The sequence below is a fragment of the Gossypium hirsutum genome, chromosome D06 (assembly GCF_007990345.1).
Source record: "Gossypium hirsutum isolate 1008001.06 chromosome D06, Gossypium_hirsutum_v2.1, whole genome shotgun sequence".
NCBI lineage: Eukaryota > Viridiplantae > Streptophyta > Magnoliopsida > Malvales > Malvaceae > Gossypium > Gossypium hirsutum.
Genome location: NC_053442.1, coordinates 25,299,289 through 25,323,339, shown reverse-complemented (window position 1 = coordinate 25,323,339; position 24,051 = coordinate 25,299,289). Strand labels below are relative to the sequence as shown.

At 36.8% G+C, this 24,051-nt stretch overlaps 1 pseudogene; it reads left to right on the top strand.

Moving 5' to 3' along the window:
• Nucleotides 1-20,314: 20,314 nt before the first annotated feature.
• On the top strand, nt 20,315-23,370 carry LOC107900072 (lariat debranching enzyme-like; annotated as a pseudogene).
• Nucleotides 23,371-24,051: the final 681 nt, after the last annotated feature.

Here is a 24,051-nt window from a genome sequence, read left to right as displayed (position 1 = left end):
ATGACAACAAACCCCTTCTTTATTGCTAAAGGGAAGTAATGGCTAGAACATTTTCATAATAAATTGTTTAATTAAAAGTGAGAGATAGTGAGATTATGTCAACACCATCTACAATAGCTTGATCCAAAGCATCCAGAACATCACTTGTTGCAATACAGTCTTCATATACTATAGATGCTACCTTGTACACACCATCTACAATACATTCATTGTGCACCTAGACCATTCTCTTAAACTTGCTTTCTAAAACTCATGAATTATAGCACCAATCTATCTTTAAGTCATTGTCCATCTGGTTAAAACCAAGAGATATCGTTTTATGTTGGAAAAAATCTGATTCGAAAATGGTTTTCTTGCAAAGCGAAAAACTAAAAGTTTGAAAATTAAATCGGTTTATATAGTTATAGCAATAAAAATTTCCCAAAAATTACATGTTCTTTGTACGAGAAAGATCTTTGATGTTCTTGGCTTTCAACCAAACAATCTCTCTGTTATTCTTGTACCACGAATCGCTTCAAGTGTGGGCTCGAACAATTACGAATCAAACACAAAACTAAACGGATCGACATCTGGGATCGCAAAGCATGTAGATCTCCTAAACAATGTCAACTCAAAATGGTCTTCATGTGGATCGCTGGCACCCTATGGCGCAGCGAAAAATAAAAATCCGGCGATCCTAACCAGGGATCCATGTGTGAAGAATGAATCGGGGTTGAAAGAGGTTGCGAAATTACCTAATGTTTATTCAGAGTAGACAGCAACACCTCAACAACGAGTAGTCTGATCTGCTGTCGAACCAAACCGCAATCTATCGTGATTCCGGCCTCTACGTAATCCACTCAGTTGACTACGAACGGAAGGAATCCCCAAAACAGTTTTGAGAGTTATTTTTCTTTGAGGCTGCTAGACTCAAACAAAGAAAAACGGATTATATATATCCTTTTGTTTTAGGGTTTTTTTAAGAATTAAATAAATATAATAATATTTTAATCCAAAAATTATAATTACATTAATTATAATATAAGTTCGGTAAACCATATATTTATTTGAATTCTTATGCTAACCAAATTCATGTCCTCACATACGTACAACAACCTTGTACATAATGTGTTGGAAATTTGATTACCGAATTAAATTAATTCTATAATTAATTTAATTCAAGCGACCCCAAAAACAATACCAACTATGGTTTATTCCGTTCATTTCAACTATAGGGTGTGACCCTGTAGGTTCTTGTAACGTTAGCAGTAACACTAGAACGATTCTAATGCTACGAACAATGAGTGGCATCTAGCAATGATCATTGCTACCTAAGTCACAAGAGATCATGATTCGACATAACCTTTTATGATTAACCTTTTATGCAATAATCCTTAAGTCCTTTATCTCTGGATTGGACACAAGTCATGGAATAGTCACACTTGCATTGTCCATTCCATGTTCCTTGATATCTTAAGCAGACTACGATATACAAATAAGTATGACATCTAATATCAACTTATTTGAGCATGGCCATGCATTTCTAGTCTCACTTAATCAAGTGGCCTAAGATATTACTCCCATTATGTAGGAGGACTTATCCTATATCGACCAACCATATCCCTCTACATAGATTGTGGTATATCCAACATCAGTCTTTATAGAACAACCATTACGGTGTACGTTTGACTGTATCAAAATATACAACTCACGATGTTGGGATTATGATGATCTCAAGTCTGAGGATCATATAAATATTAATCATTATGAGTAATGTCGTGACAATTACATAATAATCCAAGAAACATACTCATAACGGGTCAGTCCAATATGTTGTTCTCTAACACACATATTCATGTATGATTCTGACATTCCATATCAATGACAACTCTTTATCATCAATCAACTACACGTTAGTCTTAATGCATTATCGTTGTCCTATCCAACAATAATACTTGACTAAGGAACTTTTAAGAATAATCATATTATTCTCAGGACATTATTATAAAACAATTTATTTATATACACAGAAAAGAAACTGAAATAATAATGGTAACGCCTTATATTAATAAACATGATAAATCAAGTATGTTATTACAACCATCTCATGATTGATCTTTGGGCATACTCTAACAATCTCCCACTAGCACTAAGACCAATCACTTATATATCTAATACCTAGTGACTTAGTGTGACGATCATGCTTCTGCTGTGTCAGAGGCTTGGTCAAGGGATCAGCAATGTTATCATCTGTAGGTACTCTGCATATCTCTACATCCCCTCGATCGATAATCTCTCGAATAAGATGGTAGCGCCTAAGTATATGTTTGGATCGCTGGTGAGATCTAGGTTCTTTAGCTTGTGGAATGGCTCCATTATTATCACATCGGAGTTCTATAGCATCTGATATGCTAGGCACAACCCCTAGTTCAGTAATGAACTTTTTGATCCAAACCGCTTCTTTTGCTGCCTCACTGGCTGCAATATACTCAGCCTCTGTTGTAGAATCGGCTACTGTACTTTACTTTGAACTCTTCCAGCTCACAGCACCACCATTAAGGCAAAACACAAAACCTGATTGTGATCGAGAATCGTCCTTATCGGTTTGGAAGCTAGCATTAGTGTAACCTTTTACACTTAACTCTTCTCACCTCCATATAGTAGGAAAACATCCTTAGTTCTTCTCAAGTACTTAAGGATATTCTTGACTGTGGTCCAGTGACCTTCATCGGGATCTACTTGGTATTTGCGCGTCATGCTTAAGGCATATGAGACATCTGGACGGGTACATAACATGGCATACATGATAGATCCAATAGCGGAAGCATATGGAATTTTACTCATTCGTTCTCTCTCCTGTGGAGTTGAAGGACACATTTCCTTCGAGAGTGAAATACCATGTCTCATAGGTAGGAATCCTTTCTTAATTCTTCCATACTGAACCTTTTCAGTACTTTCTCTATGTATGTACTTTGGCTTAGACCTAGTAGTCGTCTTGATCTATCTCTATAGATCTTTACTCCTAAGATGTAAGTTGCTTCGCCCAAGTCCTTCATAGAAAAACAATTTCCTAACCAAGTCTTAATAGACTGCAAGGTAGGTATGTCATTTCCTATGATAAGTATGTCATCCACATAGAGTACCAAGAATGTTATAGTGCTCCCACTAACTTTCTTGTAAACACATGGCTCATTTTCATTTTTGATAAAACCAAACTCTTTGATTGCATCATTAAAACGAAGATTCCAACTTCGAGAAGCTTGCTTTAATCCATAAATGGATCTTTGTAGCTTACATATCTTTCCAGCATCCTTTGGATTGACAAAACCTTCAGTTGTGTCATGTACACATCCTCTTCAAGTTTCCCATTAAGGAAAGCTGTTTTGACGTCCATCTGCCAGATTTCATAGTCATGAAATACAACTATAGCTAGCAAGATCCTGATGGATTTAAACATAGCTACAGGAGAAAAGGTTTCATCATAGTCAACACCATGAACTTGGTGAAAACCTTTAGCGACTAATCGCCCCTTGTATGTTTGTACATTACCATCCATGTCGGTTTTCTTTTTGAAAACCCACTTGCACCCTATTGGCTTAACCCCTTCGAGTGGGTCAACCAAAGTCCATACTTGGTTTTCATACATGGAATCCATCTCAGATCTCATGGCTTCAAGCCATTTCTCAGAGTCTGGGCTCGTCACTGCTTCTTGATAAGTCCTAGGCTCATCTTGATCTATCAGTAGAACGTCACCATGCATTGTAACGAGAAATCCATATCTCTCAGGTGCTTGGCGTTCCTTAAAGATCTACGCAGTGGTTGTGTTTCTACAGCAATTACTTGTTCCTCAACCCCTTGTGGAACTTGCTGTTGTTCTATTTCTGGTTCAGTGGTATTTTGCGATTCTCGAACTTCATCAAGTTCAATCTTTTTCCCACTTCCTTTTCTAGAAACAAATTCTCTCTCTAGGAAGACACCAGTCCGAGTAACAATATTTTGTTCTCAGTGGGATTAAAGAAATAATATCCTTTGGTTTCTTTTGGATACCCCACAAAAATACATTTTTCAGATTTGGGTTCAAGCTTAGTAGACGTCTGACGTTTAACATAAACTTCGCAACCCCAAATTTTCATAAAAGACATACTGGGACGTTTCCCAGTCCATATCTCATATGGTGTCTTTTGAACCGATTTAGATGGAACACGATTTAGTGTGAAAGTAGTTGTCTCAAGTGCATGTCCCCAAAAGGAAGTCTGCAGATCAGCATGACTCATCATGGATCGAACCATGTCTAACAAAGTTCGATTTCTTCTTTTAGAAACTCCATTCCATTGAGGAGTACCAGGAGGAGTAAGTTGTGAGACAATCCCACATTGCTTCAAAAGATCATCAAACTCTAAGCTCATATACTCTCCACCTCGATCAGATCGAAGTGTCTTGATAGTTTTTCCTAGTTGATTTTGTACTTCATTTTTGAATTCCTTGAACTTTTCAAGGGATTCAGACTTATGGCGCATGAGATAGACATACCCATATCTATTGAAATCATCAGTGAAAGTGATGAAGTAATGAAATCCTCCTCTAGCCTGTATATTTATTGGCCCACATACATCAGAATGTATTAGGCCCAATAAATCACTAGCTCGTTCACTTTTACCTGTAAAAGGAGACTTAGTCATTTTTCCCAATAAGCAAGATTCACATATTTCAAATTGTTCAAAAACAAATGAATCCAAGAAACCATCTTTATGGAGCTTGGATATGCGTTCCTCACTTATGTAGCCCAAACGACAATGCCATAGATAAGTTTGATTTGAGTCATTTATTTTTGATCTTTTAGTATTTATGTTGTAGATGGGATTCATTTGATCTAAAACATAGAGGCCATTATTCAATTGTGCCGAACCATAGAAAACATTATTGAATAAAAGGAACAACAATTATTCTTAATAATTATCTCAAAACCAATTTTGTCTAAACAGGAAATTGAAATAATGTTTTTAGTCAAACTGGGCACATAATAACAATCCTCTAAACATAAACCAAGTCCACTAGGCAAAGATAAATTATATGTTCCCACAGCTAATGCAGCAACTTTTGCTCCATTTCCAACTCGTAGGTCCACATCTCCTCTAGCCAAAGTCCTACTCCTTTGCAGTCCCTGTACAGAAGTACAAATGTGAGAACCACAACCAGTATCTAATACCCATGAAGTAGTAGTTGATAAATTAATATCAATAAGATAAATACATGAAGCAGACGTTCCGCTTATTTTGGCCTTCTTGACTTCCTCAAGATAGATAGGGCAGTTCCGCTTCCAATGTCCAGTCACACCATAATGAAAATAGTTTCCTTCTTTAGCCACCCCTCCTTTAGGTTTCAATGCAGCCTTTACTTTTCCAGGCTTGGGCCTAGCTTTGCCCTTGGGCTTTGCCTGAACTTTGGCCTTTCCCTTGCCCTTATTATTACGGACCATCAGTATAGGCTTGGGTCCAACCTTTTTCATGTTGCCTTCAGTAGTTCGTAACATACTGAGCAACTGTGGCAGAGTCTTATCAATCTCATTCATATTAATATTGAGGACAAACTGGCTGTAGCTATCCGACAACGATTGCAGAATAACATCAGTGACCAACTCTTGGCTCAATGGAAACCCAAGCTTAGACAGGCTTTCAATATAGCCAACCATCTTAAGGACATGAGGTCCCACTGGGCTTCCTTCAGCCAGCTTACATTGGAACAGGGCCTTAGAGATATCGAACCTCTCTTGCCGTGCTTGCCCCTGATAAAGTTCTTTCAGGTGCTCAATCATTTCATAAGCAACCATGTCCTCATGTTGCTTCTGAAGCTCAGGATTCATAGTGGCAAGCATAAGACATCCAACGTCTACCATGTCATCGAGATGCTTCCTGTAAGCATCTCTATCAGCCCTCGAGGCATTAGTGGGTGGCTCATTAGGAACTGGTTGTTCAATGACATATAATTTCCGTTCTTGTTTGAGGACAATCCTCAAGTTACGGAACCAGTTAAGAAAATTTAAACCATTCAACTTGTCCTTCTCAAGGACCGATCGCAATGATAGTGTATTTGTGTTTGCAGCCATAATATATCTACAACAATGAAATTATGCGTGTGAAAATTTATCAAATTTATATTAATCATTAAAAGGACTTAATTAAATGATGCTCCCACTATTTTACTACAAAACTAATACCCTCATACGTTAGTTTCGGAAAGGCTTTCTTGAAAAGCATTTCAAGTGGGTTAAGGATCCATATTTCACCTCCTCTTAAGTCAGCTTTGGCTTTACTCTCAAGATTATGGTTATCTAGGTAAGCAACACTTGCTAATTACATCATATGTAACTCCTAAAGTTTGGTGAACAACTCTTGTTCTAATCATCTCATGATTTATCCAAATTACTTGCCTCTAGGTTTCTAATCCTATTAGAATAACCTAGTCAAGTCATTAACCAATTTTAACCTGCGAATATCACTTGTTTATTCTTCGCGTTTAACTAAGATAAATACTAGTACTTCGCTTTAGCAGAACCTACACAGTATTGATCGAGGCCTTAACGAGGGCAAAATTGGAAGGCTATGTTGACTTAATATTTTAATAGAGGGATTTTATTAAGATCGTTTCATCTCACCAATTATGATTTACTTTAGTCCATTTAGCCATTTAATTGATCTCATCAATTAATGTGGTTCATTATTATCAAATTTTAACATGTTTAAAATTTGGCATGCTTTAGACATCCATAGCATCTCATACATGAATAAAGCAATAAATAAATGCAATAGTTATAGCCCATAAACTAAGGTGGCGCAACCCAAGCCAATGGGAGAACCAAAAGGAAACCTAAAGGTGTAAGCCGGTTTTCAAGCTATCAGTCCACACTGGTTGGCCCATCTTCCATCTCGGCTAGCCCACAGCAACTCTTGCAAATTACAATATGTAGAAACTCGTTTTACATACGAGGGAGTAAGATGAGAAGAGAAATACAAGAGAATAGTAGCAAGGCACGACACGCAGGCCGTATTTATAAAATTAAAACCTTTTTTATCAAATGGGCTGTTGGGCTATAACTATGCATTTCAAACACCGTGCATGTCAAAAATAGCATATACAAATAAACACTTTTATTAAGGTGTATTAAAACATATGGCCCGCCAAGTTTTATTTATTATATATAAAAAAATACTTTAAGAAGATGGGGCTGAGGCGGTGAAGGGAGCGGGCCAAATGTCCGCGACCGAAACCGTCCTCAGATCCCTATCCCCAAAAATACGACAGAAGCCGGTACGAACCGCATACCCCATTCAAGTAAAACCTCACGATTTGATAACTTTTATCAACATAATCGTGTTTTCGGGATTTTAATCCCTGAGGTTTCATGCCGGAACAACCCTTGTTCCACTAATCAGTTAACTTTTACTAGAAACTGTCAACACCACCGTCGCACCATTATAGATCTGTTAACATTTAACTGTAATAACATAAAACCAAATAGGCCATAACATCATGATTAACATTTAATCCATTGTCAAAAGGAACGGTTATCAGGTTACTATTAAACGATTTAAACAGTCAAAATTTACTAAAATTAAAGCATGCCTCTCATACAATTGCATCACCCAAGTATTTAAACCCGAGTCCGTATCACACAAGTGGCTCTAACACCACTGTTGGATCGCCGGCACCCCTATGGCACAGCGAAAAATAAAAATCCGACGATCCTAACTAGGGATCCATGTGTAAGGAACGAATCGGGGTGAAAGAGGTTGCGAAATTACCTAATGTTTATTCAAAGTAGACAGCAACACCTCAACAACGAGTAGTCTGATCTGCTGTCGAACCAAACCGCAATCTATCGTGATTCCGGCCTCTACGTAATCCACCCAGTTGACTACGAACGGAAGGAATCCCCAAAACAGTTTTGAGAGTTATTTTTCTTTGAAGGCTGCTAGACTCAAACAAAGAAAAACGGGATTATATATATCCTTTTGTTTTAGGGTTTTTTTAAGAATTAAATAAATATAATAATATTTTAATCCAAAAATTATAATTACATTAATTATAATATAAGTTTGGTAAACCATATATTTATTTGAATTCTTATGCTAACCAAATTCATGTCCTCACTATATGTACAACAACCTTGTACATAATGTGTTGGAAATTTGATTACCAAATTAAATTAATTCTATAATTAATTTAATTCAAGCGACCCCAAAAACAATACCAACTATGGTTTATTCCGTTCATTTCAACTATAGGATGTGACCCTGTAGGTTCTTGTAACGTTAGCAGTAACACTAGAACGATTCTAATGCTACAAACAATGAGTGGCATCTAGCAATGCATCATTGCTACCTAAGTCACAAGAGATCATGATTCGACATAACCTTTTTATGATTAACCTTTTATGCAATAATCCTTAAGTCCTTTATCTCTGGATTGAACACAAGTCATGGAATAGTCACACTTGCATTGTCCATTCCATGTTCCTTGATATCTTAAGCAGACTACGATATACAAATAAGTATGACATCTAATATCAACTTATTTGAGCATGGCCATGCATTTCTAGTCTCACTTAATCAAGTGGCCTAAGATATTACTCCCATTATGTAGGAGAGACTTATCCTATATCGACCAACCATATCCCTCTACATAGATTGTGGTATATCCAACATCAGTCTTTATAGAACAACCAGTTACGGTGTACGTTTGACTGTATCAAAATATACAACTCACGATGTTGGGATTATGATGATCTCAAGTCTGAGGATCATATAAATATTAATCATTATGAGTAATGTCGTGACAATTACATAATAATCCAAGAAACATACTCATAACGGGTCAGTCCAATATGTTGTTCTCTAACACACATATTCATGTTATGATTCTGACATTCCATATCAATGACAACTCTTTATCATCAATCAACTACACGTTAGTCTTAATGCATTATCGTTGTCCTATCCAACAATAATACTTGACTAAGGAACTTTTAAGAATAATCATATTATTCTCAGGACATTATTATAAAACAATTTATTTATATACACAGAAAAGAAACTGAAATAATAATGGTAACGCCTTATATTAATAAACATGATAAATCAAGTATGTTATTACAACCATCTCATGATTGATCTTTGGGCATACTCTAACACTTCAGAAAGTTTGTATAGAGAAGTTCAAGCTGCGATATCTGGGGCTCCCAATTCTCATATTATTTATATTGAATTTGTTGTTTTTGGAATACTTTATTCTTTTCCAAGATACACATTCCCAATCAATTTCTTCATTATCCTTCCTTACTATTTTGGTAATTTATTCCTTTCAAGCTATGCTCAGAACCAACTTTATTCTTATTCATTGTTATGACCCCTTTTGCAAGCATTTTACATTGGAATAATGATTAATGGACTAATAAAACTTTCACAAAGGAAGTTTTTCATATTACTCTGAAAAGTTTCTAAATAATACAGGAACCTGAAACAGGACTATTATTTAGAACGCACAATGTTTAAAGGTTGGAAATTTGAGAAGGAAGAATCTAAATTTGGACTTTCTCTTTAGATTTTGTTGTCAAAAAACATGATTGAACAAAATGACAAGAACGTCATATTGATGATAAGGCTTAAACAAACAATCAAGATCATCAGGCAATAGGAAGAGGTTACCTCGGAGAAGAGAGCCTCTATTTGTGCATGAGTCTTTAGTACGACACCCTGGGAATGGTGTAAGGAACCAGAACGATGTAGATCCTGTATCCTTGAATTGGATAAGAGAGTATTGAGGGAAAGCCATATTTCTACCATTGGATTACAGTGGGAGAATGATGGTACAAATTTTGCGCCCCAATGGATTAAACTTTGAGGTTTATAGTGGGGACAACCTGACTAAATGTTTCTTCAGAAAACGCCAGTCGAGAAGGAATGTGTTATAGCACTTTAGTGATAAAGCCTTAATAAACTTCGAGTAATGACAACCTAAGCGGGATCATTCTTAGAAAAATAAAATTCTGCATTTATGCAAACACCATTCACACATGTCTAGTTAGGAGCATCTGATTCATTTTGATCATGCCATCCTAATCATTAGGCATAATTAGGTTCATTATACAGGTCATGTTCCCCTGAGAACAGATTAGTGAAGATAGCAGATCTTGCCTTCCTACATCGATAGCGAAGCAGATCGAAAGCAAAATCTTGCCTCCATCGGTTGAAGTGGAGCGGGTTAAAGATAGCAGATCTTACCTTCCTACATTGACAGCGAAGTAGATAAAAAATAAAGCCTTGCCTCCCTCGGTTGCAATGGAGCGGGTTAAAGATAGCCGATCTTGCCTTCCTGCATAGACAGCGAAGCAGATCGAAGACCCCAGCCTTGCCCCCCCTCGGTTGCAGTGGAGCAGGTTGAAAATAGCAGATCTTGCCTTCCTGCGTAGACAGTGAAGCAGATCGAAGACACCAGCCTCGCCTCCTTCGGTTTCAGTGGAGCAGGTTGAAAATAGCAGATCTTGCCTTCCTGCGTAGACAACGAAGCAGATCGAAGACACCAGCCTTTCCTCCCTCGGTTGTGGCATAGCAGGTTAAAGATAGCAGATCTTGCCTTCTTGCGTAGACAGCGAAGCAGATCGAAGACACCAGCCTCGCCTCCCTCGGTGTTAGTGGAGCAGGTTGAAGATAGCAGATCTTGCCTTCCTGTACTGACGGCAAAGCAGATCGAAGACGACGAATCTTATCTTCCCCAGGAGTAGGGAAACAGATTTAAGCCACAAGTCCTATATCCCTGGGCAGCTGTGGAATAGGTTGGAAATTACAGATCTTGTCTCCCTAAGCAATAGCGGAGCAGATCGAAGACGGCAAATGTTGTCTTCAAGTGTAAGGAAGCAGATTTAAGCCGCAAGTCCTATATCCCTGGGCAGTAGTGGAATAGGTTGGAAATTACAGATCTTTTCTCCCTAAGCAGTAGCGGAGCAGATCGAAGACGACAAATCTTATCTTCACGTGTAAGGAAGTAGATTTAAGCCACAAGTCCTATATCCCTAGGCAGCAGTGGAATAGGTTGGAAATTATAGATCTTGTCTCTCTAAGCAATAGCGAGCAGATCGAAGACGACAAATCTTATCTTCAAGTGAAAGGAATAAGATTTAAGCCGCAAGTCCTATATCCCTGGGTAGCAGTGGAATAGGTTGGAAATTATAGATCTTGTCTCCCTAAGCAGTAGCGAAGCAGATCGAAGACAGCGAATCTGATCGTCAAGTGTAAGGAAGCAGATTTAAGCCGTAAGTCCTATATCCCTAGGCAGCAGTGGAATAGGTTGGAAATTACAGATCTTGTCTCCCTAAGCAATAGAGGAGCAGATCGAAGACGGCAAATCTTATCTTCAAGTGTAAGGAAGCATATTTAAGCCACAAGTCCTATATCCCTGGGCTGTAGTAGAATAAGTTGGAAATTACAGATCTCGTCTCCCTAAGTAGTAGCGGAGCAGACCGAAGATGGCGAATCTTATCTTCATGTGTAAGGAAGCAAATTTAAGCCACAAGTCCTTTCTCTCTGAGGTTGCAGTGGAGCAGGCTAAGTAAGCAGGTATTATCCCCCTGAAGTTGCAGTGGGACAGATCAAAGACGACAAATCTTATCTTCAAGTGTAAGGAAGCAGATTTAAGCCACAAGTCCTTTCTCCCTGAAGTTGCAGTGGAAAGGATTAAAGTAATAGATCTTACCTCTCTGAAAATTGCAAGTAGAGTGGATCGCAATAGGTCCTATCTCCCCGATGTTGCGGTGGAGTAGATCGGAGCACCAATCCCTATGCCTCTGAAGATGCAATAGGCTGGGATGAGGCTACTTGAAAAATGAGTGCCAAAGCCCAAGCACGACCAGACAAAATTGTCCATTTCTAGAGTCTTTGCTCTGCTCCCGTTACACGACGACGAGCAAAGAGGGGCAGCTGTAATAGGCCCAATTTTCCCGGCCTGTAATAAAAATATAAACCAAACAGAAATTAATAACAGTCCAAAATAGTTTATTTACACGGCCCAGTAAACTAAACCCTATTGGCCTAAACCAAACCCATTAACCCCAGCCCCAAATTACCAGCCCGATGGCCCAAAACAAAGATCAACGGCAAGGAACCCTAGAAGATCTAGGCGCCGCAGCCAAGACTTCTGTGACCAGCCTCCGTACGCTCCGCGCCACGTCACCTCAGCCACGTCCACTGCTCCGTACGTTGTACCTGCATCACGACAAACCAGCAACAGAAGCAAGAAAAGCACGAAAACGAGAGCAAAAGAAAAGAACAGAATAACAAAGACGAGGCAATTTTCCTTTTATTTATTTTTATTTTTATTTTCTTTTTCCTCTGTAAAAATCAGGCTATAAAAAAGCCAAGAATACGCTGTACGCAGACACAGATATTGAATACCAAAATAAAAAAAAAGAGATTCAAAAAAAAATTAAGTTTTGTAAGGTTTTTTCCTTTCTTCATTTTTTATTTTTCTTTTGTTCTTTCGTCCATTACCAGTATAGAAATATAAGAGAAAGTAAGTTTAGAGAATGAAAACGTACCTGGTGACCGGTCTTGAGCTCGCTCTGCCGCAATCGGAGTCGTGCATGGGATTCGAAAAGCCCCTGTTTTGAGGCGATAAGCGGTGCAGCCATAAACAAAAGGGCTTAGGGTTTTTTTTTCTCTTTTTAACTTTTGTTTTAAAAATAGAGAAGGTTGCTAATTAGTTTTTAATGGGGGGATTTGTATGCTAATTAGCGTTGAAAAACGACGCCGTTTGGAAGTTCAGACCCACGCGGTGACCCGACCCGGGGCAGGATCCGCGTGCTTCTGTTCATTGGTCTATTTGCACGACGAGTCCCTCTTATTTTGTGGTGTTTTGATTTAATTTTCTTCAATCTTTTTAATTTGAATCGCTTTTTTATTTTGATTTCAATTTGATCCATAGTTGTGCGACGTCGTTTTCGTTGTTTAGATTTAAATGTTGAATTTGTGTGTCTAATTGCAGCAATGGTCCCTTTAATGTTTAGCATTGCTCAATTCAGTCGTTTGTTTATTTGTTTCAAATTCGCCCCTAGGATTTGGTTTTATTTCTAAATTAATCCATTGTTTTTTTACTAAATAAACGGGTTTATTATTATTATTACTTGTCGCTATTAATTATTTTATTATTCATCAATTTCCCTAGTCGTTATATATATTTATTTTATTTTATTATATAGTATCTTTTTTGTGTTTTCCATATATTATTATTTATTTATTTATTTTGTAATATATTATTTTATAGATTTTATGTTTGACTAGTAAAATTTGTCACATTTTATGATTATTTTTTAAAAAACATATATATATATGTATATTTTTAACTTTAAAGATTTATACAATAATATTTCATAATTCTAATTCTATTTTAGATGTATATACAATTTATACTAAATTATTTTTTTATACGTATGTATATAATAATATACCGCTAATTTCAAATTGTAAATTTTTACCTATTTTCTCTATATAAATATTTTATTTCTTTTAAATTTTCTATTATTACTTTACTTATTTCAACCCTTTTTTACATATATTATTATATAAATATATATTATTTATATTAAATATTTCATTTCATATGTATTCCTTATTTAATTTAAAACACATATACTAATTTTGTGATTTATTTTTTTTAATTTTTTTGTTATAATTCTTTCTTTAAAATCCATTTAAACATTTGTATTCATTTTTTAATTCTATTACAAAATTATTTCAAATCTTCGTAAATTACTTTTTTTTAATTTTGTGTAAATACTTTGCTAAGTTCAAATTTCTTTTCTCTTTTTAAATTAGTTACATTTTATCTTCTTTTAGATTAATAACTTTCGAATGTTGATATTGTTATTGGCATAATGTACGATTAAAATTATTGTTGCTATGTTTGTTAGTATTAATTTATTATTTGTTCATTATTCTTTGATTTGTGTTTGGATTATATATGATCTTTTACGTCATACATCACTTTTCAATCATGTTATATTTGTAAAAATTGTGTTTTATCAAAGCACTACCATCACATTCTTCGACTTTTCACCGATTTCCATTTCCAGAGTTGTGTTTACACACCTAGTTCGTTCGTGACATAAATGCACTTCCGAGATCACCAGCACCTATGGTCGACAAACAAACCCCACAATCAATCCTAATACGTAGTTAATTCGAATCCAAAACATTGAAAATGATTCGTTCAATCCATTCGTTACTTACCTTCAAAACCAAGCAACCCCTCACTGCAAAACCGAACAAGACAGATCACCAATCCCACAATTCGCCGCTGTCAATTCTAAAAAACCCAATGTTAACAATAAATTACATCCTCATAATCAAAAGAAGGGAAAAGCTTCCCCTAATTCACAAACACAACCACCTGACCTACTAAGCGAGTAACAGCAGAACCACACTGCTCCAACACTAACCGAATCGCTCTAGCCCTTAACCTTCCTCATTGAAACAGTCGACCGATTACCAAGAATCCATTAACCAAAATACACCACATTTATGAAACTTACCACCAACACACGAAAGCACAATGGAGATGACAAGTTGCGGTAACAAGAAGAAGGTTAGGAAATAAGAGAAATCGACAGCAAAAAGGAAAGGAGGGAATCGACAGAACCAAGAGAAAAATAAAAAGAAGAAATGAGAGGGAAAAGAAAATAGCCAAAAATCACAGCAATATTCGGCACCACGGAACAAGAATAGTCGACAGGAAAAATTGACAGAAAACCAATGCCAAAGCCGAAATTTTTCAGGAAGGTGGAGAGAAAACTGACTTTTATTTTCAGAAGAAAAGAAAAAGATGAGATTTTGGATATTCACCCCCCAAAATCCTAAATTTTCTCCCTCTTGTCCCTAAATTCACTCCCACACTTGCCCACACCCCTCAAACACTCCAAACCATCCACATTCACCCCACTCTCTTCAGAATTCTGACTCCACTCAAACACCTCCACGACATCTAGCAAAAATAAATCTTTTGCTCACCCAGAGACTCAAACTTCTGAACCCCAGCATACAAACACACGACTTAGCCACCAGATCAGCAGGCCCATTCTGTCATATTTTACCAGCATTTACTTATAAGACTACTGGTTAGAGGTAGAGGTTTATTCATTTAAAAACCAAAAATTTTCCCAATGTAATGCTTGAACTTGGGACCTCTTGAACATTCCCAGAACACATAACCGCTAAAGCTGACAGATATTTGTGTCATAAACATACAAAAATAACTATATAAGAGATTTTTTGGGGCGTTACATGTTATAAGGTTTAAGGGTCGAAAAAAATGAACAAGAGAAAAATAAACAAAAAGGGAAATAAAAAGAATGGTGGAAGAAGAAACTGTTCACACTATTTTCATAACTCTCTTTCCTCTCACGGATTGGCCAAATAAAAGCAAGAAAGGATAACAAACTTGCCATCTTATCATCACTAAAACACATCATTTACTAACTATCTAAAATACCCTGTTTAAGTGCTGCTAAATATACCATTTTCATTAACCCCTACCCACAAAACTCACCGTTTCACTTATAGTAAATAAAACTACAAGAATTACAAAAGTAAAGCCCATTTTTAGACCGTTAGAAGGATAGCGCATATCAAATACTCCTCTGCTCAAACAGAATCCTTGTCCTCAAGGATCAAATAATGGGTACCGTCATTGGAGGTTAGAAAACAATTACCATGTCAAATCTTCCAGTAAGGTGTTAGCCAATTCAACTAACACTTTGGTGTTTGCATGGTCACAATGTTTAACCATTCTTCTGTCTAAAATTCAAAATGAAATCTTGGCAATGGCTCTATCTAAGTCAGTAGGAGGAAGTGTAGCAGAATTGGGAGAAGATCCAATATGTTCCTTGAGTTGTGAAACGTGCAAAGTGGAATGTATGTGAGCATCCTTTGGAAGGTTGAAGGTATAAACCACCTGCCCTCGTCTAACTGCCATAGGATACGGTCTAAAGTAACATGGAGCCAGCTTCTGGTTGCCTCATTCCCACAAGGAATGTTGCCTATATCGTTGCAATGTGAGGTAGATCAAATCACCCACTTGAAATACCCTATCAGATCTCTGTTTATTAGCCATGTGCTTCATTCGTTCCTGTGCCCTTGTAAGATGAAGCTTAAGCATATTACGGGCTGCTTCCCTTTGTTGGAGGCTTCTATCTACCACTACAATTAAGGATGCTCTTGGTAAATAAGGTAAGTGATGTGGGGGATCTTGGCCATAAAGGGCCTCATATGGGGTTGTGTGTAAGGAGGAGTGGTAGGTAATGTTATACCACCACTCGACTAAGGGAGCTATAATACCCATTTAGAGGGTTTTTCCCCAGACATACATCTCAAGTACCCCTCTAAACATCTGTTGTGGACCTTTGTCTGCCCATTTGTCTGAGGATGGTAAGAGGTGGAGAGATGTAGCTTAACCCCAAGGTGTTTGAATAAGGATTGCCAAAATGAACTAATAAAGACCTTGTCTTTATCAGAAATGATGCACTTCGAAACTCCATTGAGTTTTAGACATGTTCCAAATACTGTTGAGCCAAGAGTAAGGAGTGAAGGGATGTGATCGTGCTATAAAATGCCCATACTTAATGAGCCTATCCACTACCACAAGGATAGTATATTTTCCCTTTGATATTGGTAAGCCTTCTATAAAATCTAGGCTGACTGCTGTCCATGCTCTATTAGGTACTAGTAAGGGTTAAATCAAACCAGGAGAGGTTGAATTGTAATATTTGTTTCTTTGGAAAATATGACACTCGTTAACCTATTTATTAACATATTTGAAGAGCCATTTCCAATAGAGGGGTCCTGAAATTCGATGTTTGGTTGCATGCACCCCTAAATGACCCCTCATAGCTTCGTTGTGAAACAATTCAAATAGTTGTTTCCTCAAATTTGGATCCTGACTAACGACCACTTTCTATTTTCTCCTTAAGACTTTACCATCCCAAGAATACTTTGAATGGAGATGAGGGTTCCTTTGTGACTCTTGACAGATTTGTTGTAAGGTAGGGTTAGTAACACAAGACTGTAGAATAAGATCCCAAACTACAGACCGTGAAATGGTTCCCACACATTGAAGCAACTACCCTTCTTGTGCATGATCCCTTCTCGAAAGTGCATCAGCTATTGTGTTTTTTCTCCCTTTCTTGTACAAGATGGAGTAGTCATAGCCAAGCATTTTCCCAACCCATTTTTACTGGTATGGTGTAATAGCTTGTCTATCAGCAAGGAATTGTAGGCTTTGATGATCTGTTTTGATGCTAAAACATATGCCTATCAAGTATGGGTGCCATTTATTGACAGCCAATAGCACTGCCAACATCTCCTTGTCGTATATAGATAGTGTTTGGCGTTTGATTCCTAACCCCTGACTAAAGAAAGCGATCGAACTCCCTTGTTGTTGTAAGACTGCCCCAATCCCTTGACCACAAGCATCATTCTCAACATAAAAGTAAACATTAAAATTAGGAAGTACCAATACTGGTGCTTGAGTTATTGCAGCTTTAAGTTGATCAAAAGCTGATTGTTCTTTGTCAGACCATCTCTAAGGTGTCTCCTTCTTTAACAAAGTGGTTAAGGTCTTAGAAATAGTCCCATAGTGTCAAATGAACCTCTTGTAGTAGCTAAAGAGCCCTAAAATTTCTCTCAACCCCTTAACTGAATTCAGAACAGGCCAAGTAAATACTTCATCAAACAAAACCTTGAGAGATAATATGCCCTAATTGTTCCATTTGTGTAGTTCCAAAACTACATTTTCTCTTTTTGGCATACAACCAATGGTGTCTTAGAATAGTGAGTACCTCCCTTAAGTGCTGCAAATGATATGACCAACTAGCAGGGTAAACAAGGATATCATAAAAAAAATTAATATTATCTTCCTGAGCAATGGCTTGAATATGCTATTCATCAATGACTAAAAACTCGAAGGTGCATTAGTCAAGCCAAAAGGCATGACCAAAAACTCATAATTCCCTGCATGAGTTCAAAAAGCTACTTTGTGGATGTCCCCCTCCAACATTCGGATTTGAAGGTAACCAGACCTGAGGTCCAACTTGGAAAAGTAGGCAACTTGTCCTAACTCATCGAACATCTTTTCGATTATAGGAATTGAAAAGTTATCCTTAACCGTTAGCTGGTTAAGTTGCTTGTAATCCACACATAAACGCCAGCTCTCATCTTTTCTTTTTCCATGATAATAGGTGATGCAAAAGGGCTGTTATTATCTTTGATAATACCAGCATCAAGCATCTCCTTGACCAGTCTCTCAATCTCATTTTTCTGAACAGAAGGGTATTTATATGGACAAATTTTGACCAGTTGAGATTCATTACGGAAGGGAATTTTGTGGTTTTACAATCTGACTGGAGGAAGACCCTTAGGTCTTTGGAAAACATCTTTAAACTCACTCAAAATGCCATCGATGTCTTGGTGCACAATGTTGGCGGACAGTGTTAAGGTCGTTTGAATCGAGCTGGTTAGCAACATAAAAGTGGGGCCCTGTCCTCTAAGGCAAAAACATTTCATAGCTGAGCACCAGAAGATACATGTAGTGCACCTGGAAGAATGCCTTGGAGAGTACACTAGTGACCTAGATACTCAAACTGTATTGTTAGAGAAGAAAAATTCCAAACAATGGAACCCAAGGAGAGAAGCCACTATATACCAAGAACAAGATCACACCCTTTCGCTGGAAGTACCATGAAATCAGTGGAAAGTTGATGACCCTGTGCCTTCCAAGTCACTTGATGACAGACTCTTTGAGTAGCTAGTTGGACCCCGTTTGCAACCATAACCTTAAGTTTACAAGAAGGATCCACAAGAAATTGTAAGTGTTTTACCAATTTGCAGTCCATAAAATTGTATGTACTGTCAGAGTCAACAAGGATAATGGCCTCACATTGACCAATTTGAGCAAACAATCTCATAGTATTGTGACTTTGAGATCTATTAAAAGCGTGTAAGGACAATACAAGAGTTAATAATTCCTCTTTGAGATCTAACTTTTCAGGACAGTCTTGAAAGTCATCAGAAGATGGACTCTTCAGGTCAGCATTTTGGTAAACTGAAGTTTCTATTACCAATTCGTATAGTTTGGATTTAGTACATTTATGCCCTGGCGTGTATTTTGAAAAGCACTAAAAACATAAACCTTTCTTTCTACGATCTTCCATCTCCAGCTGGGACAAAGCCTTAATTGGTGTTCTAGCAATGATATGGCTGGAAGACTGAGTGCTGGAGGAAGTGTATCCCTTGACAGGAGGCAAAAGAGGTTTAGGGCAACTAAAACTACTTTCTCCAGAAGGACTTTTCTTAACTACAAGACCAACAATGTCCTCAACCTTAATAGCATTATTGAAAGCCTCATCTAAAGTAGCTGGTTTAAATAACCTTAAGTACTGACCAATATCAGGTTTGAGATTATGCACAAAGATTCTCATGGCATATAGTTCAGGTAGACGCAACTGATTCAAGATACTTAAGAATTTCTCATAATACTGATCCACCGTACCTCTTTGTTTAAGGCCTAATAGCTCTGTCATAGGGTCCAGATGTCTACATAATCCAAACCGATCTTGGAAGGCTCAAACATACACCTCCTAGGTAAACTATCGAAGGCCACCATGTCATTAGGAGAAGAAATGGTGCCACTCGAGAGCTCTGCCGTCCAAATGCAGCATTGTTAGTCGAATCTTAGCTGAATTTTCCACCCCTTCTGCTTCAAAAAACTGTTCAAGCTTGGACCACCACCCTCGAAAGTTAGTACTATCAAATTGAGGACAAGTCAATTGATATCCTCGCCTATAACTTCACCAGAACCATTTCCTGAAATAGAACTCTTACGGGCCAGATCTACCACAAGTGACATCACCAAATGGTCTTTGAAAGGAAACCCTGTTAAAGGTGTTCCTAGAATACCCTTGCCCTTGTCTGAAGTACCCCCATGAATGTTGGTGGCTGATAAAACAAAATAATACTCAAAAACGGAATGCATCTCATAGCAAATCTCACCTCAGATTTCTCTCTTGACATCCTCACGAAACTCCTTAAAACGAGAATCTAACTTCAGTTCTAGTTTAGCTTTGAGTTTACTATCCAGCTGGGAGAGCTCGTGCTGCAGTAGACCCATCTCCTTTTGTAGCCGTATTGTAACACCATCGTTGTCCATGAGGAATGTGTAGCTTTGATACCTTGATCAGGATTAAGGATCGAAAAAGAAAATGAACAAGAGAAAAACAGCATAAAGAGAAATAGAAAGAATGGAGGAAGAAGAAACTATTCACACTATTTCTATAACTGCTTTTCCTCTTATAGATTGGCCAAATAAAAGTAAGAAACGGTAACAAACTTGCCACCTTGTCATCACTAAAACACATCATTTACTATCTATCCAAAATACCCTGTTTAAGTGCTGCTAAACACACCATTTTTATTAACCCCTATCCGCAAAAATCACCGTTTCACTTATAGTGAATAAAACTCATAGAATTACAAAAGTAAAACCCGTTATTAGACCGTTAGAAGGATAGCCCATATCAACATGGAGATCTAGACAAGGTCTGCGACACCATTAAATACATCGAAAACACTCGTAACATCAAAATCGACTTCCTCCTTTGTTGTGGTGATTTCTAGGTTCTTTATTTTACACTATCACTTTCTCCCTTTAATTTGTTATTTTTATATGAAATTTTGTCACTTTCCAAATACCTATTTTTTATATGAACTTAGTTTTTTTTCTTTTGCAACATAGGCAATCCGAAATGAAAAAGATATGGATAGCCTTAATGTGCCCCTAAAATATAGGGATATAAAGTCATTTTGGAAATACTATTCGGGCCAGGATGTTGCCCTGGTTCCCACTATTTTTTATCAGTGGAAATCATGAAGCTTTTAATTATTTATGGGAATTGTAAGTTACCCCCTTTTCTTCATATGTTCTAGCTTGGGGATTTTGATTCTTTTATGAAAAGGCCTTGAATTTTACATTCAACAATTGAAACATGTGGACTTTAGGTATTATGAGGGATGGGCAGCACCTAATATATACTTCTTAAGGTTTGCTGGGTTGTGAGGTTTGGCAATATCCGTATCGGTGGACTTTCTAAAATTTACAATGCGCGTAATTAGAGTGTAGGTTAGGTTTGAAGCTCTTTTACTTGTCTATTTTGTGTTTATTCTGGAGTTCTTTTAATGGTGGTCGTTTATTTACTGCAAGTAAGTGTCGATTATGTTATATTGATTCTTATTTAGGGTGGAGAGTTGATGCTTTGAAACTGAAATGAATTAGCTTTCCCTTGAGCAGGACACCATGAAAGGCCACCTTATAATTACAATACCAGTAGGTATGTGTATCATGTCCAGGGGTATGATGTTCACAAGCTTATGCACCTAGAGGAACCGATTCATATTTTCCTTTCACACAATTGGCCACTCGGCATCACTAATTATAGGAACTAGCAACAACTTGTTCTTTACAAAAAAACATTTCAAAATTGAGGTAATTATAATTGATTTGGTGGAAATGAATATATGTGAAAGAATGACAATCTTCATATCAAACCTATTCAGTTTTCTTGTTGACCATTCCTGGTTGCTTATTTGTTGAAACATATTTCCTAGATCTAGCAAGGAACTCTTGGAAGTAAGCCTACTGCTCAACTATTGGAAAAACTCAAACCACAATATTAGTTTGCAACTCACTTACACTGCAAATTCACCGCTCTTGTTGAACATGAAGAGGGTGGTCGGGTGACAAAATTTCTTGCACTCGATAAATGACTTCCAGGGCGCAAGTTCTTGTAGGTACCTATCATAAGTTTTGACCATTTCATTTAGCTTATTTCTTTTGGTCTTTGCTGAAAGCTAATAAATGAATTTTGGCTTTCTCTGATCTTTTAGATTGTTGATATTGAATCTGATCCAGGACCTTATAAGGTTCAATACGATGATGAATGGCTGGCAATAACACAAAAATTCAACTGTGTCTTCCCTTTGACCTTCCGACGTGGAGATTTTGGGTGTGTGTATATATGACATTTTTGTTTTGACCTTGCCATGCATCTCGCTCTCTCTTTCTCTCTTGGGTGGGTTGGATTATTTGAAAATGTACAATTTTCTATTTTTGCAAGTACTATTACTCTACAAGAATTAGTGAGTCGACAACTGCTATTCTAATATGTAAGAGAACATAGATCAACATGCAAGATTGTCGTCAATGGGTTAAGAGCAAGATGGAAGACAGAGGAGCTAAACCATGTGAATTTTCTCGTACAACTTCACCTCAAAACCCCTCTCATTTAGTTTCAAACGCTACTTTTTCTAGTAAATAATATGGTGATATTTTGATGCTTTTCCTTCTTTGAGTTGCTAAAATTATCTCCATTAATGGTTCTAACTTTTGGATTTAAGAAACTCACCATATATGTTTGCATATTTATGCCACTTATCACTATCATGATTAGGCATCTCAATATTACTGTCATAATCTTTCCAAATCACTATCCTTCATTTTTATCTTATTTTAGCTCAATTAATTGTTGGTTAGAGAATGCATTCTTTTTTAGTTTATATTTGCAACTAGAATAGTCGTGACTTTTGCAATTTGCTTTTGCTCGATTTCCTTTTTGATAAATAAATTTTTCTTACCTTGTGTAGATTCTCCCCGTAATCTTCAGATCGTATCTTTCTTGGAATTGCTAGATCTTCCTTATGTTCTTGATAATTTATCAGACTCTAGAGATACTCCTGCTTCGTTGCCTCAAAAGGGTAAAGAGTTTTTTATTTACCTTGTCCCACTCAATTTTGATACATTGTCTCTTTCTAAGGTACTTGGCGGCTTTTTGTTAATCTTCATTGTGATGCAGTCAAACCTAGAGTATACATGATTCTAGGAATACCTTTTGCTTCTTGTGTTTAATATGGTGTTGGTGCTCTCTCATATAGTTTAATGGGATATATCATTTGCTTTCAATCAAGGTAGAACATAGAGTGCACCTACAGTTTTGAGCATCTGTGCATATCATACGTAATACTATAACTTTGCCTCGTATAGTTTGATTGAGCTAAATCCATTAAAATTTCTTAAGGTGACATTATTTTTCCTGTTGGTTTATTAGATGATTACAACGAAGACATTTCCATTGAAGATGAAGATGAACTAGAAGAAGATGATGCGTAATCGAATAATGAAAATTGATCCTCATGAATGTGAATAATGTTTTCTATTAACCAAGAGGTCTATTAGTGCAAAAAGACTAATGGTAATATCTTGCTATTCCATGACGCTTTACTGATTTGTGAAGTTGGCAACTTAGTTTAGTGCCCCTCACTTCCCAACTTTCATCAGCAGAGGAGAGCCCCTATATAAGTTGTGGGCTTTGTTGTCTTTTTTTTTTCTTTCTAAAATCATGTATAAACAAAAAACATTATATCAATAGCTATTATCATAGTCAATCATTATATGAGCTTGAATTTGGAATATCAAAATTCTTGGGACTTTTCTAATTGAATTGATATTATTAATATGGATAAATCACAAAAGCATGGGGTTATATCTTGCTTCTTGTAGATTTAGTAATTTCTTGTATTCCAACATCCAAGAACATCGAATAAGGCATGGCACCCTTTTTCAAGCATGAACTTTGTTTTTTTCAATAAGAAATTTTCAGACATGGCCATTGGTTACAAAATGGTAGCTAGATCTAGATTTATAGTACATGCCTACTACCAAGAATGAGGGCCAATTGGGTTCTACCAGGTTAGAAAGATTGAGGTACATACTTGGTTTTCCATAAAAGCAAAACAGTGAGGAAAAGGTGATTAATAAGTTGATCATTTATCTTTTTTATTTTTTAAGTATAATTGAAGACATTTCCAAGTCCAAATATTGTTTTTTTTTCTGTTTAGAAGAAAACACTCTTATTACAAGAAAACTAAAATATTAATAAATATTAATTGTATATTTCTTACAACTCCTTTAGTACATTTATAAGAT